Source organism: Acipenser ruthenus, chromosome 2, assembly GCF_902713425.1.
Source record: "Acipenser ruthenus chromosome 2, fAciRut3.2 maternal haplotype, whole genome shotgun sequence".
NCBI lineage: Eukaryota > Metazoa > Chordata > Actinopteri > Acipenseriformes > Acipenseridae > Acipenser > Acipenser ruthenus.
The window spans coordinates 76,042,853-76,055,661 of NC_081190.1; positions in this window are offsets into that span (position 1 = coordinate 76,042,853).

Here is a 12,809-nt window from a genome sequence, read left to right on the forward strand (position 1 = left end):
TTTGAAGATGTCTTCAAATAACTTCCCGTTTATTTAGAGATATCTCTAAATCATTTGAAGATATGCTCTATGTTTTCAATGGACTTCCTGTCCATTTAAAGATATCTTCAAATGAAGAGGAAGATATTTATATATCTCTAAATGATTTAGAGATATCTCTAAATGAACAGGAAGTTATTTGAAGATATCTTCAAACTATTTAAAGATATCTTTAAATGAACAGGAAGTTATTTTGAGATATCTTTAAATGATTTAGAGATATCTTTAAAACCCTCATTTTAAGATATCTCTAAATGACAGTTTGGCGTGCCATGCTAGCACAATCCATATGGTTTCCATAGTATTTAAAGATATCTGTAAATCAATTTGAGATATCTTTATTTCATTTTTAGATATCTCAAATTTACAGATTTACAGATATCTTTAAATTAATTTTAGATATCTTAAAAACTGCACAATTAAAGATATCTGGAATTCAATTTGAGATATCTTGAAATGTTTACAGATATCTCTAAATATTTCAAGATATCTTAAAATGCAATTAGAGATATCTCTAAATGATAATTTGGCTTGCCATATATCTGGGATACCTAAAGTATTTCCAAGATGTTTACTACACAAGTGGGGTCAAACGTAATAAAAGTCCCATCCCCTGTTTCTTATTCCTAGTAAATCATTTGCATATATTTTTGGACCATTATTGATTCAGGGACACAAAGATGTTTAGTAAGCAGTTGTTCTGAGTGGAGTAAAACAAGCAACATACTGTGGCCCATATGCATAAAACTTACCGTCTCCTTTAAGTGCCAGTAATAGTGTTTAACATGACAGTATTTAAGAAATAATAAAAAAGTGTCTGTGTGTAATTATCCAATAATTACGTCATTTAAGTATTTTGTTATTTGTAAGTGTGGCAGGGTGAAAGCCCTACTGGTGCACAGGTGTGGGGGATATTGGTTGGCAGGGAGGGGGTTAAATTCCTTCCTGTAAAAACATGTGGGAATGTGATAAATACTGTACTATTATATATTTGTTTGTTGCAGTTTTTAATGAGGTTTTAAGTTTATTACACATGGAGACCTGTTAGGACTCGAAGCTTGTAGGGTTGGAGATTTCTTTTATTAAAAAAAATTAAATAAAAATAAATCGGATTTATTTGATTCAGATTTTTTTTTTTTTTATTTAAATCAATTTTGTAATTTTTATTAATTGTTTTTAAATAAAATAAAATTAGCCCTTTGTCTGTCATGGGACACGGACCCTAGGACAGCACCTCTCTAAGCAGCGTCTGTCACATTGGATTGTGGACACAGTCTCGACTGCGTATAATGGTGCTGGCTTGCCCCCACCTGGTAGGGTAGCCGCACAATCCACTAGAGGGTTGGCTACATCTTGGGCCCTCTTCAGAGGAGCCTTGATGTCCTGATATTTGTACTGCGGCTAGCTGGGTTACACTGCGTACCTTCTCCAGGTTCTACCGCCTTAATGTGGTAGACCATGCCCTGCCTTCATTAGGCACAAGGGTCCTTGAGGGTGTAAGCTCACACCGCTAACCTTTGGGTTATGCGGTTCTGATGCGTCCCTCGTATGCTGCCGTTCCTTTTCCCTCGCGACGGCTCTGGTATACATTATCCCGTACATAATGTCATTGGTGGTCGTCTTTGAATTGAAAGAGAACAAAACAAAATCTCGAACACAAAACAAACAAACCAATATAGGTCAAGCTGGGCAAACGCTGTCTGATCCTGTATGATTTTTTATTTATTTTCTCCTTTTTCCTCTCGCTCTCGCTCGCTCCTCCGAACACCCACCCGGAGCAGGGAGAGCTGCAGGCTTTTATATTAGTAACCAAGGGATTAACTAGCTATCAATTATCTGATAATCCCTCGGTCACATTCTACATGGGTTTTCTCATACTACTGGCAGAGGACGAGCTGCCGACCTCGCCTCTGCCAGAACACATTTAAATCAAAATAATAACAAAACAATAATAATACAAAACAAATATACTTTATAGAAGCAAGGCTTTGCCCTGCCCCCTTCTCATGTACAGGGCTCCTGGCCCTGTCACACCTGGCAATATATGTCTCTGAGTCTCGCTTCCTGCCATTAAGATCTTGGGCCGTCACGCTATCCTGTCACAGTAACGCATACATTAAATTGCATTGTTAACTTGTCTGAAAAGGACAGACTACTTACTGGTTGGAAAACATAAATCACATACAGTATGTAGCCTATTCATTGCACTAAATGGAAAAATGGCAGACTTGTATGGGCTGTACATCGAGGGAGATATCTTGGAAAATGATCATCCCAGGAGAGTGAGAAGACCCTGCAGATTCGAGCTACAACTTGACCCTGATGTGATTTGTAGCAGGTATCGATTTAACAGGAGCACAATTATTCACCTTTGTGGTGAACTAGAACATGAGCGGGAGTTTAATATTTCATAACTTAATATTTATGTCTTAGCAGGCGCCCTTATCCAGGGCGACTTACAATTGTTACAATATGTCACATTATTTTTTACATACAATTACATTATTTTTACACACAATTACCCATTTATACAATTGGGTTTTTACTGGAGCAATCTAGGTAAAGTACCTTGCTCAAAGGTACTTTACCAGTAGTGTCCCCCACCTGGGGTTGAACCCACAACACTCCGGTCAAGAGCCCTAACCACTACTCCACACTGCTGCTGAGTTGAACTGCTAGAAAAAAGGCTGTCCCCATATTAATAAAAGTTACAAACTCAGTGCATGATTTGGATTCCTAATGTTAAGGGGGTTAAAAAAAAAAAAAACACTCTTTTTCGTTCCTATATTGATCACTGTCCGTGTGCAGAAAGCTAGTACTTAGCGTTACATATTTGTCATAGCATTCCACCTACCGATAGAGGCAGTTCAAGGCATTTTAAAGTAAATTATATTTTATTACAAGCCCAGGAACACATTGAAACCAAATCCCTTTATTTTATCCCTTAAAATTACCTTAATTTTGTCATTAATTGGTCAATTCTCCCTGGCCTTAAATGTAAGAGAAGGTTTCATCCTTAATTTTCCCTTAATCTTCATGCACGAATTCAGGTAAGGGGGGGGGGGGGGGGGGTTGGTTTACCCTGAATTCCACCCCTTAACTATGTGTTTCAGGGGTTTATTAAGGGGTTTCAATCCCTTCAATTTGTAGATTAAGGAGATTATTTAAGGGGTATAACCCTTTCAAAGCCAATTTAGGCTGCTATGCTGGAATTCTGAGTCAGGGTTTTTTATTTATTTTTAGTATTATATTTTTTTAAAGAGTCATTCAAATTGTATCTAATCACCATAAAACCATATAATATAACTTAAAAGCTTACAACTTGAATGCTATTTTCAAACTGTTTACAGAATTCGGAACATGGTCAAATGTAAAAAGGTACAGAATTGGCAGAAGAAAGTTTTAAAAGTTTCTTAAAAAAACTTTCCCCATAATAATGTATCCTCCTACTATCCCATTTTAGTGTTTCAGGTCCCAAATGATGGTGCTACAGATAAAGGAATGGCACCACAGGAGATGCAGTAGTAATCTGTCTCCATATGAAGACCCTTTAGCTCAAATTGGGTAATAATGTATTGGCTAATAATGTATTTTCCTTTCTTTTTGTCCCATTGTTGCAACAACATGTGCACTGCCTTTATATTTTCCAGTTAAATGGAAGTCCAGACTATTGAAATGTGACTAACTGGCTTGTTAATGAACCTGAAAATCAATTGTTGTATCAATTAAATCAGTCATAAGCAGGAGCCGCAAAGGGTTTTGCAAGTAGAATAAATTACCTGTCCCTGAAAATCGAGACATAATTTAGGTGGCAAAAAAACGTGCAGTTTAAATGCATTGCGACCTCTATTTTTTCTAAAGAAATGCGCCTTCTAGGGGTCCCCGAGTGGTTCATCCAGTTAAAGTGCTGCTGCTGGGAGCGAGGGAGGAGTCACACAGCTTATCTCGTATCTTGTAAAGCGCTTTGTGATGGTGGTCCACTATGAAAGTCTCTATATAAAAATAAAGATTATTATTATTGGACGCTGCCAGTTCCCGTCCAGGCTGTGCAAAGAGGCCGAACTTTGCTGGGGACCCCAAGGGGGGCGTCACATTAGCTTCGCCCACCTCTGCTGTGGATTGCTCGGCGTAAAAGCGATTCTGGCTTTAGGCTTGTGAGATTGGAGGACGCTCACACGCCCTCAGAACATCTGTGCTGTGTGGGGACTCGCTGCGGTGAGGAGAAAAAACATAATTGGACATTCCAAATTGGGGGAAAATAAATCAAAATAATAACTTGTGACTCTAAATTTATAGAAAAAATGGCCTTCTGAAAGGCTGATTTTGTTTGTTAAACCAGCCAAAAACCACACTCGCTTTTAAAATTTAATATATATATTACAAAAGCATAAATAAGTGCTATACATTTATTTAAAATAAAAAATAAAAAACACTGGTAAGTATTGTACTATTTATTATCTGCTTTGCTTGCTTTTTGCTCACAACTTATCGTACCAGAACCACTGTTTTTTTTATCTGATGAGATCAAATGCGCTTGGTCCAGGAAAAAAAAAGAAATTCAGAATGTAGTGTAAAATAAAATTGTCCAGAACTGTCGGCAGATAGTGTTTAAAAATCAATTTAAAAACAAAAACAATTCTAATTGTACTGATACAGTTCTTAAATTAGTGACGAATAAATAACAGCGTTTGTGTGATTTGTAATTTTATTGGCTGCAGAGCTCCAGAAAAAAGACGGGAAGGACGTGATATACTATACAGGGAATCGTGGTGATTGAAGCTCTGCGCTGGTGATGACCTCATAATCGAAAGGAATAGAAAAATACATGCATGATACAAAATAGACAAAAAAACCCTGAAACCACCGAAGACAACATTTACCCGCTAGATGCTTTCAAAACAAGCCACATTTGTCTGGAAAAACGCCAATCTGGCAGCAATGTAGTCTAAAAGTTGCATGTGAGACACATGCATTACCTATTAAATGTTACCACAAGTTCAATGTACAAATAAAACATACATTCATATAATTTGTTTGAGAAAAATCTAGATTTTAATTGGTGTTCCGCTACTTTAAGATTTAGGACTAGACCACTGATGTACATTCGCACATTTTTTATTTGGAGTACTGTTAATCCAATAGTTCAATTTGGTACATTATTAACATTATTTGGCATTAAAGTTATTGAAAATGTCAGCTCTTTGGAATATGTGGGGGCGTCCGTCTTGTCCATTTAACAAAACAGTTAATTAATCAGTACAGGTACATAAGTAATGTTTTACAGTGTATTAAAAAATAATATAATATAATCTCTTTTCACAATATAACCACTTTATTTTAAATAACTATCTTTCATTCCAAACAGAATTATTGACTTGAAATACAGCCCAATATTATACACTGCGCTGCCAATTTCTCACCCCACCCTTTTGGCAGGAAGGTGGTTTTCTATTCTATGTGTTGAAATTGTCTCTGCAGGTGCCTCGGGTGATGGATATGTTATCATTTTAAAACATTTAAATAAATCATAATAATAATCATTATAACAATAATACAAAACAAATATTCTCATGTACAGGGCTCCTGGCCCTGTCACACCTGGCAACATATATCTCTGAGTCTCGCTTCCTGCCAGTTAACATCTTGGGCCGTCACGCTATCCTGTCACAGTAACGCATACATTGAATTGCATTGTTAACTTGTCTGAACAGGACAGACTACTTACTGGTTGGAAAACATAAATCACATGTGTAGCCTGTCAGAATTCTTCGCATCGTGCTCTTTTTATTTATATATATATATATATATATATATATACTCTAAGCACACTCATAAACTCAGGAGATACGTTCAAGAGGACATAAAGATGTTTCGGTCTCCTGGTAAGTCAGAGCAGTAGTAGTGCTCTTGTTGGTTTATTAAATGCTTATGTTAAAAATTGGATTGGTTGGTTGCGCAGACCACCGTAAATCCCAAGTAAAAAGCAGTCTGGGTGATCCAGTGCCTGTACAGGTTTAAGAGCATTAGTACTTCAATACAGTAATATGAATATTGTTATCATATATTTAGCCCTTAGGTCAGCCAAAGCTAAAACACCCCCAGCTTATGGCAAGCCAAATTATCATTTAGAGATATCTCTAATTCATTTGTAGATATCTCTAAATATTTGAAGATATCTCTAAATCATTTCCAGATATCTCTAAATATTTGAAGATATCTTCAAATATTTAGAGAGATCTCTACATCATTTTAAGATATCTAAAATGCATTTTTAGATATCTTTAAATCATTTGAAGATATCTTTAAATGTTAGCTTGCGAGGTTCGGGGGGCGTGAAGCTGGGGGGCTGCTAATCTGTAATCTTTCAATTTTCTAATCCAGTTAATTAGTTCTATTTACTATTTAAGACCTGATCACCTGCACCTTTTCTGTCTAGTGTTTCGTTTTTGTAGCAAACGCTTAGACGCCGTCGTTTCGTGCTTCACCTCTAATATCTAAACTTCGTTGCCTTGCTCACGCAGGTCGTTTCTCTGCACATCGCTGCCAAGATATTATCAATCATTTTCTTACCTGCTCAGGTGATCTTTCTTTTCAGTCAGCTTCTCTTTTCGGCTCCAAGAGCTCCAACGTTACTCTTTCCTGTTCCATCCGGTCTCCACCTCGGCTTCATAGCCGTCCAAACCGCAGCTTCAATACTCAACTTGTCTGCAACTTTATCAGAAAGTCTGGTCCTCCGTTAAACTTCCAAGCTCCTTCGACATGACATCGACATTCCCGTTGTCTGCGATTGCCTTACCTTAGCTCTATTTAATTCTACCACGAAGTTTTGTCGGCTTAATCCTTCTTTACTCCTCGCTTGCAATCAGACGCCCCTCCCCCCGCTCCCACTGAGCCAGCACAATTACCGTTTCATCAGAAGATCCTGCCCTGGACCTCCATCAGCTACGTTCAACATTTTAAAGACGTATCCAGCCCATTCTAAACTCAATTTGTAACTAGTGGCGGCTCGTGACTCGACTGGTCACAACATTCTCCAACTACACTATTGTACTGTAACTTTTCCACCGGCGCCTCACAGACTATGGTTACCACGGCAACGCCCTTATTGAGTGACTGCGGGGAGTGGTAAGTTGTCATGGTGACCAGGCAGCTTCATCAGGCTCTGCGTGCTCTGCGCCTCAGCACCGCAATCTTCCGGCTTCCTGTTGCTGCACTTTCACAACTGGCAGAGACGAATTCAACGCGCCGAACCATAACATCTAAATATTGCGTTAACTTATTTCCATTCATGACTATCTGTCCTAAACATGTCTAGAATATTTATTATACAAATCTAAAGGAATAAGCAAATGTTGTTCTACATAGACAAGGATTTTAATCGTAATAACTTCTTAGATTATACCCTGATTCACTCAGGTCAATGATGTAATTCCAATCATAACCTCTGGATGGCAGTATAATACCACAAGCTCTCTCTCTATACATTAAACCAGTTTGGTTTCGCTGCAAAGCTCGGACACTACAGCTTTTCTATCTATTCCCGCAGTTCTCACTCGGATGGATTCTCGGGAGTTCCCATCCTGCCTCATCCTCAGTCTATCTATATCAAATGACATTCTTCAATTTCAACTCTTACCCCCCTCCCCCCGCCCCTTTTGAGGCGGACTGCTCCTGACCAAATCTATAGATATTTCAACAGCCTCAGAGCAGTGGATTCTTCATCCTCTTAGGTTCTACAGCAGCCTCAGCTCTCTGTATTCTCCATCTCTGGCTTCATCTAAATCAGTTTAACTCACAGTCCAATATCCACCGCATTCAGCAGATGTCTGTGCTCTACAGCAGATCATCACACTACCGATGGCAATCCACCATTCACTATTACAGATCCCTGCTTCAGCAGATATCGGCGTTCTGCAGCAGACCACCACGCTCTACCAATGGCAGTCCACCATTCACAATAACAGATCACTGCTTCAGCAGATCTCTCTCTACAGCAGACCACCGCTCATTATTGACAGCACTTCTTTGTTTACTTCCTCAGATCTCTGCACCGTCCAGCAGATCCCATCCTCTACTGTTAATTGCTCTTCCCTGCAGCAGATCTCTGCTCCCTCTTCAGATCTACTCACTGTTCTAGCATGCAAGTTGCTTTAGTTTACAGTCTAAATCTGTACCTGCACTACTCCAGATCTTTCAACGCTTCCGCTTTCCTCCAATACGCAGATCGTGGAAGCATTCCGCAGTCAAGGCTAATGCTAATCCCCATCTAATCAAAAATACGAGGTGCTTGTCTTTCTCAGCAATCTATTCATATGTCCACACATCCTCTCAAATATTACAGCATTAATACATGGTGAGAGACGTGGTGAGACTGGAAATCTGTCTTGTTTATGAGTTAAGGAGTTCCACTCTAGGAGAATAACTGGAGTTGTGAAACCCAGTCTCTCAATGTGAGTTCACCTTTTCCATTTCAAGCAGACATGATAGTAGCAGACCACAGATCGATCCCGTATTCACTGACACATAGGATAGTCAACATCTCATCTCTGCCCTCAATTCCAGTAAATGGAGCACAAAGCGTGCCGAGCTTCCCCAGCAGTCGATTTACACATGTTCGTCGGTTCCAGCTGCTACCTCAACTGTCAGTTCCAGCTCCCCTTCGGCCTCCACTTTTAGTGTTCAAGTTCCGTCGACTGGTCCCGTCTGCTGCGTGCCCCCCCCCCCCCCCCCCCCCCCCCCCCCCGATTCACCAGCTGTCATTTGACTGACTCATCATCTCAGTAACCTCCTTCAATCTGCTCAGCATTTCGTATCTGCAGCTCTCTCCCTCCTTCGACAGCTTCATATTGTACAGCCTGGTCAGTGTTTTAAACATTCTGTGCCAGAATCTGATTCATCCTATTCCTTCAAATCAAACCAGATCATGGCTTTCATCGTCCAGCTAGGGATTTTTTCTTCCCACCATTCTCTCCATACCAGTAGTTTGTCTGACTCTTTCCGGAATCTTCAAAGTCCCCCCCCCCCCCCCCTGCTGCACCTTCCAGCCTGCCTATATCAACAGACATTCTCCATTCATTTATCTCTACTCTTTGGAAAGTTTGCTTGTCCCCTTACGAAGATCTCCTCATGGAGACCATCTGCCTAACAGCTGATTCTTAAGAGCCTTCCCTTCTGCCTCACCTTCCCGCTGTCCGCATCAATGACCATTCTCAGTTTGCTCATTCTACTCTTCTGAAACGCCGCTTCTCCCCATACAAGGATCTACCTATGGAGATCATCTGCATCTGAGCCCTCTTCGGTCTCCTTAGGAGCTCAGAATTCACAGTTCTAATTTACGCCATCATTCAGTTGTGTACCTCCAGACGGATCCATTTCAGCGCCGTCAGTTAATTCAGCTGTCAAGCAGATTCCCCTATCTGCCCCTTATTTTCAACGTCAAGGTATCTCATCTGCTTCTCGGCCGCTTTCGGCTTCCTCAGAAGCTCAGACTTCACAGTTCCCTCAGCTTCAAGCTTCCCTGCAGCGACGAAGATCTCCTAATCAGCCAACCTCTCCACCCTCCTTTCTAGAGCAGGCCTCCTTCCTCAGCTGTATTCTCCCCATTCATTTCGTATAGGTGCAGCTACCTCCGCTGCGAGAGCCAACATCAACCACAGTCTGATCAAGACCATGGGCCGCTGGTCCTCTTCCGCAGTAGATTATTACGTTCAGAACTCGCAGTTTCTTCTGCTTCTGATTTACTTCACCATTCGGTCATACCCCCAAGAGGGATCAATTTCAACGTGGTTAGTCCATTCAGCTGTCAAGTAGAGTCCCCTATCTGCCCCTTTTCATCATCAAGGTATCTCCCCAGCAAGAACCCCCCCCCCCAGGACCCTCGGTTCATTGATTCCTCTCGCTCCTATCATCACTCATCGCCCCTCCTTCCACCCTCCAGAGCAAGCCTCCCTCCTCTACTTCACCCCCTCATTGATTTCTCTCACTCCTAGGATCACTCGTCACTGGATTCCAACCTACCTTGCCTCCAGAGCGGGCCTCCCCCCCCCCCCCCCCCAATCATTCCGTAGGCACAGCCCCCTCTGCTGCGAGGGCCAACATCACTCACAGCCTTCTTCGGCTTCCTCGGAAGCTCAGAATACACAGTTTCTTCAGCTTCAAGCTTCCCTGCAGCGACGAAAATCTCCTAATCAGCCCAGCTCTCCTCCCTCCTTTCTAGAACAGGCCTCCCTCCTCAGCTGTATTCTCCCCATTCATTTCGTATAGGTGCAGCTACCTCCGCTGCAAGAGCCAGCATCAATCACAGTCTGATCAAGACCATGGGCCGCTGGTCCTCTTCCGCAGTAGACTATTACGTCCATTCATCTCCCTTCGTTCTAGCAGCAGCCCATTTTAAAATTGCTAGCATGCCCGGAGTGGGGGCTACCTGTTCGCCGGGGCCACCTGAGGTTTTCCCCTAAATTCGCTTCGAGGGGTTTTTTCCTCTCCACTGAGCGGCAGGTATACACATAGTCAAGTATACACAGTCACATCCCATTAACAAATTTACTAATCCCCCTTTGTTCGTCCTTCTGGTCTTTTGTTTGTTTGTTTATGTTATGCGTTGGCATGTTCTGTCTTGTTTGTCTCATGGTGTGGGAATTTTCGTAGGTGCCGGGGGTCCATCCTTTGGGGGGCAAGTGAGGCTCACTTCCCCGACCTCAGGGCTAGGCAGCCGCCTCCCTTACCTTCAGGGGTTCTCACCGCGTGAGTCAGAGCGGACCCCCGGCCAAACTCTGTCCTGTCGCAGCTCCTGCGCTCATCTCACTCGAGGCTCTCTTCTATTCTGCCTCTCTTCAGGACGTGGTCACTCGTGCCGAGTCCTATACTAACCTCAATGCTCTGTCCTTATTTTCAGGTCCCAGGCAGCGTGATGTCTCGGCCAATCAGGGGTTTTACGAGCGCCCCTTACATAAGCCTCAAATGCTGGGTACCTCTCTCATCTCCTCCCGAGGGGTGGCTTTTCAAGTCTAACCCTCATATGTGTTTTCAGGTTGCCGGGTCTTCCGCCCCTGGGATGTCGACAGCGTCGGCCCCAGTCGACGACCTCTTTTCTATCCTTTCCGGTTGCCGGGTCCTCCGCCCCTGGGATGTCGACAGCGTCGGCCCCAGTCGGTGACCACATTCTGTCCTACTAACTGCTCCTTGCTGCTTCTTCTGCCTTATCTTTCCCCCCAGCTCACGCCCAGTGAAATGGAGCTTTAAATGAGATATCTAAAATGCATTTTTAGATATCTTTAAATCATTTTAAGATATCTCTAAATGTTTTTGAGATATCTTTAAATACTTTTCAGATATCATTAAATCATTTAGAGAGATCTCTAAATAATGTCCTATTCATTTAAAGATCTCTGCAAATCATTTGAAGATATCTTCAAATAGCTTCCTGTTCATTTCGAGATATCTCTAAATCATTTAGAGATATCTTGAAATGAATTCCTGTTCGTTTAGAGATATCTCTAAATCATTTGAAGATATCTTCAAATGAACAGGAAGCCATTTCAAGATATCTCAAAATGACTTCCTGTGAAAATGCTCTATGTTTTCAATGGACTTCCTGTCCATTTAAAGATATCTTCAAATGAACAGGAAGTTATTTAGAGATATCTCTAAATGTTTTAGAGATATCTCTAAATGAACATGATGTTATTTGAAGATATCTTCAAATGATTTAGAGATATCTTTAAATGAACAGGAAGCTATTTGAAGATATCTTCAAATGATTTACAGATATATTTAAATAATATGTGGATTTGGCTAGCATGGTGCGCCAAACTGTCATTTAGAGATATCTTAAAATTAGGGTTTTAAAGATATCTGTAAATCATTTGAAGATATCTTCAAATAGCTTCCTGTTTATTTCGAGATATCTCTAAATCATTTCGAGATATCTCTAAATCATTTCGAGATATCTATAAATAACTTCCTGTTCATTTAGAGATATCTCTAAATCATTTGAAGATAGCTTCCTGTTCATTTGAAGATATTTCAAGATATCTCAAAATGACTTCCTGTGAAAATGCTTTCAATGGACTTCCTGTCCATATAAAGATATCTTCAAATGAACAGGAAGATATTTAGAGATATCTCTAAATCATTTAGAGATATCTCTAAATGAACAGGAAGTTATTTGAAAATATCTTCAAATGATTTGCAGATATCTTTAAATGAACAGAACGTTATTTAAAGATATCTTCAAATGATTTTGAGATATCTTTAAATAATATGTGGATATGGCTAGCATGGTGCGCCAAACTGTCATTTAGAGATATCTTAAAATGAGGGTTTTAAAGATATCTGTAAATCATTTGAAGATATCTTCAAATAACTTCCCGTTTATTTAGAGATATCTCTAAATCATTTAGAGATATCTCGAAATAACTTCCTGTTCATTTAGAGATATCTCTAAATCATTTGAAGATATCTTCAAATGAACAGGAGGTTATTTCAAGATATCTCAAAATGACTTCCTGTGAAAATGCTCTATGTTTTCAATGGACTTCCTGTCCATTTAAAGATATCTTCAAATGAACAGGAAGATATTTAGAGATATCTCTAAATCATTTAGAGATATCTCTAAATGAACAGGAAGTTATTTGAAGATATCTTCAAACTATTTAAAGATATCTTTAAATGAACAGGAAGTTATTTCGAGATATCTTTTAATGATTTAGAGATATCTTTAAAACCCTCATTTTAAGATATCTCTATCTCTCGACAGTTTGGCGTACCAT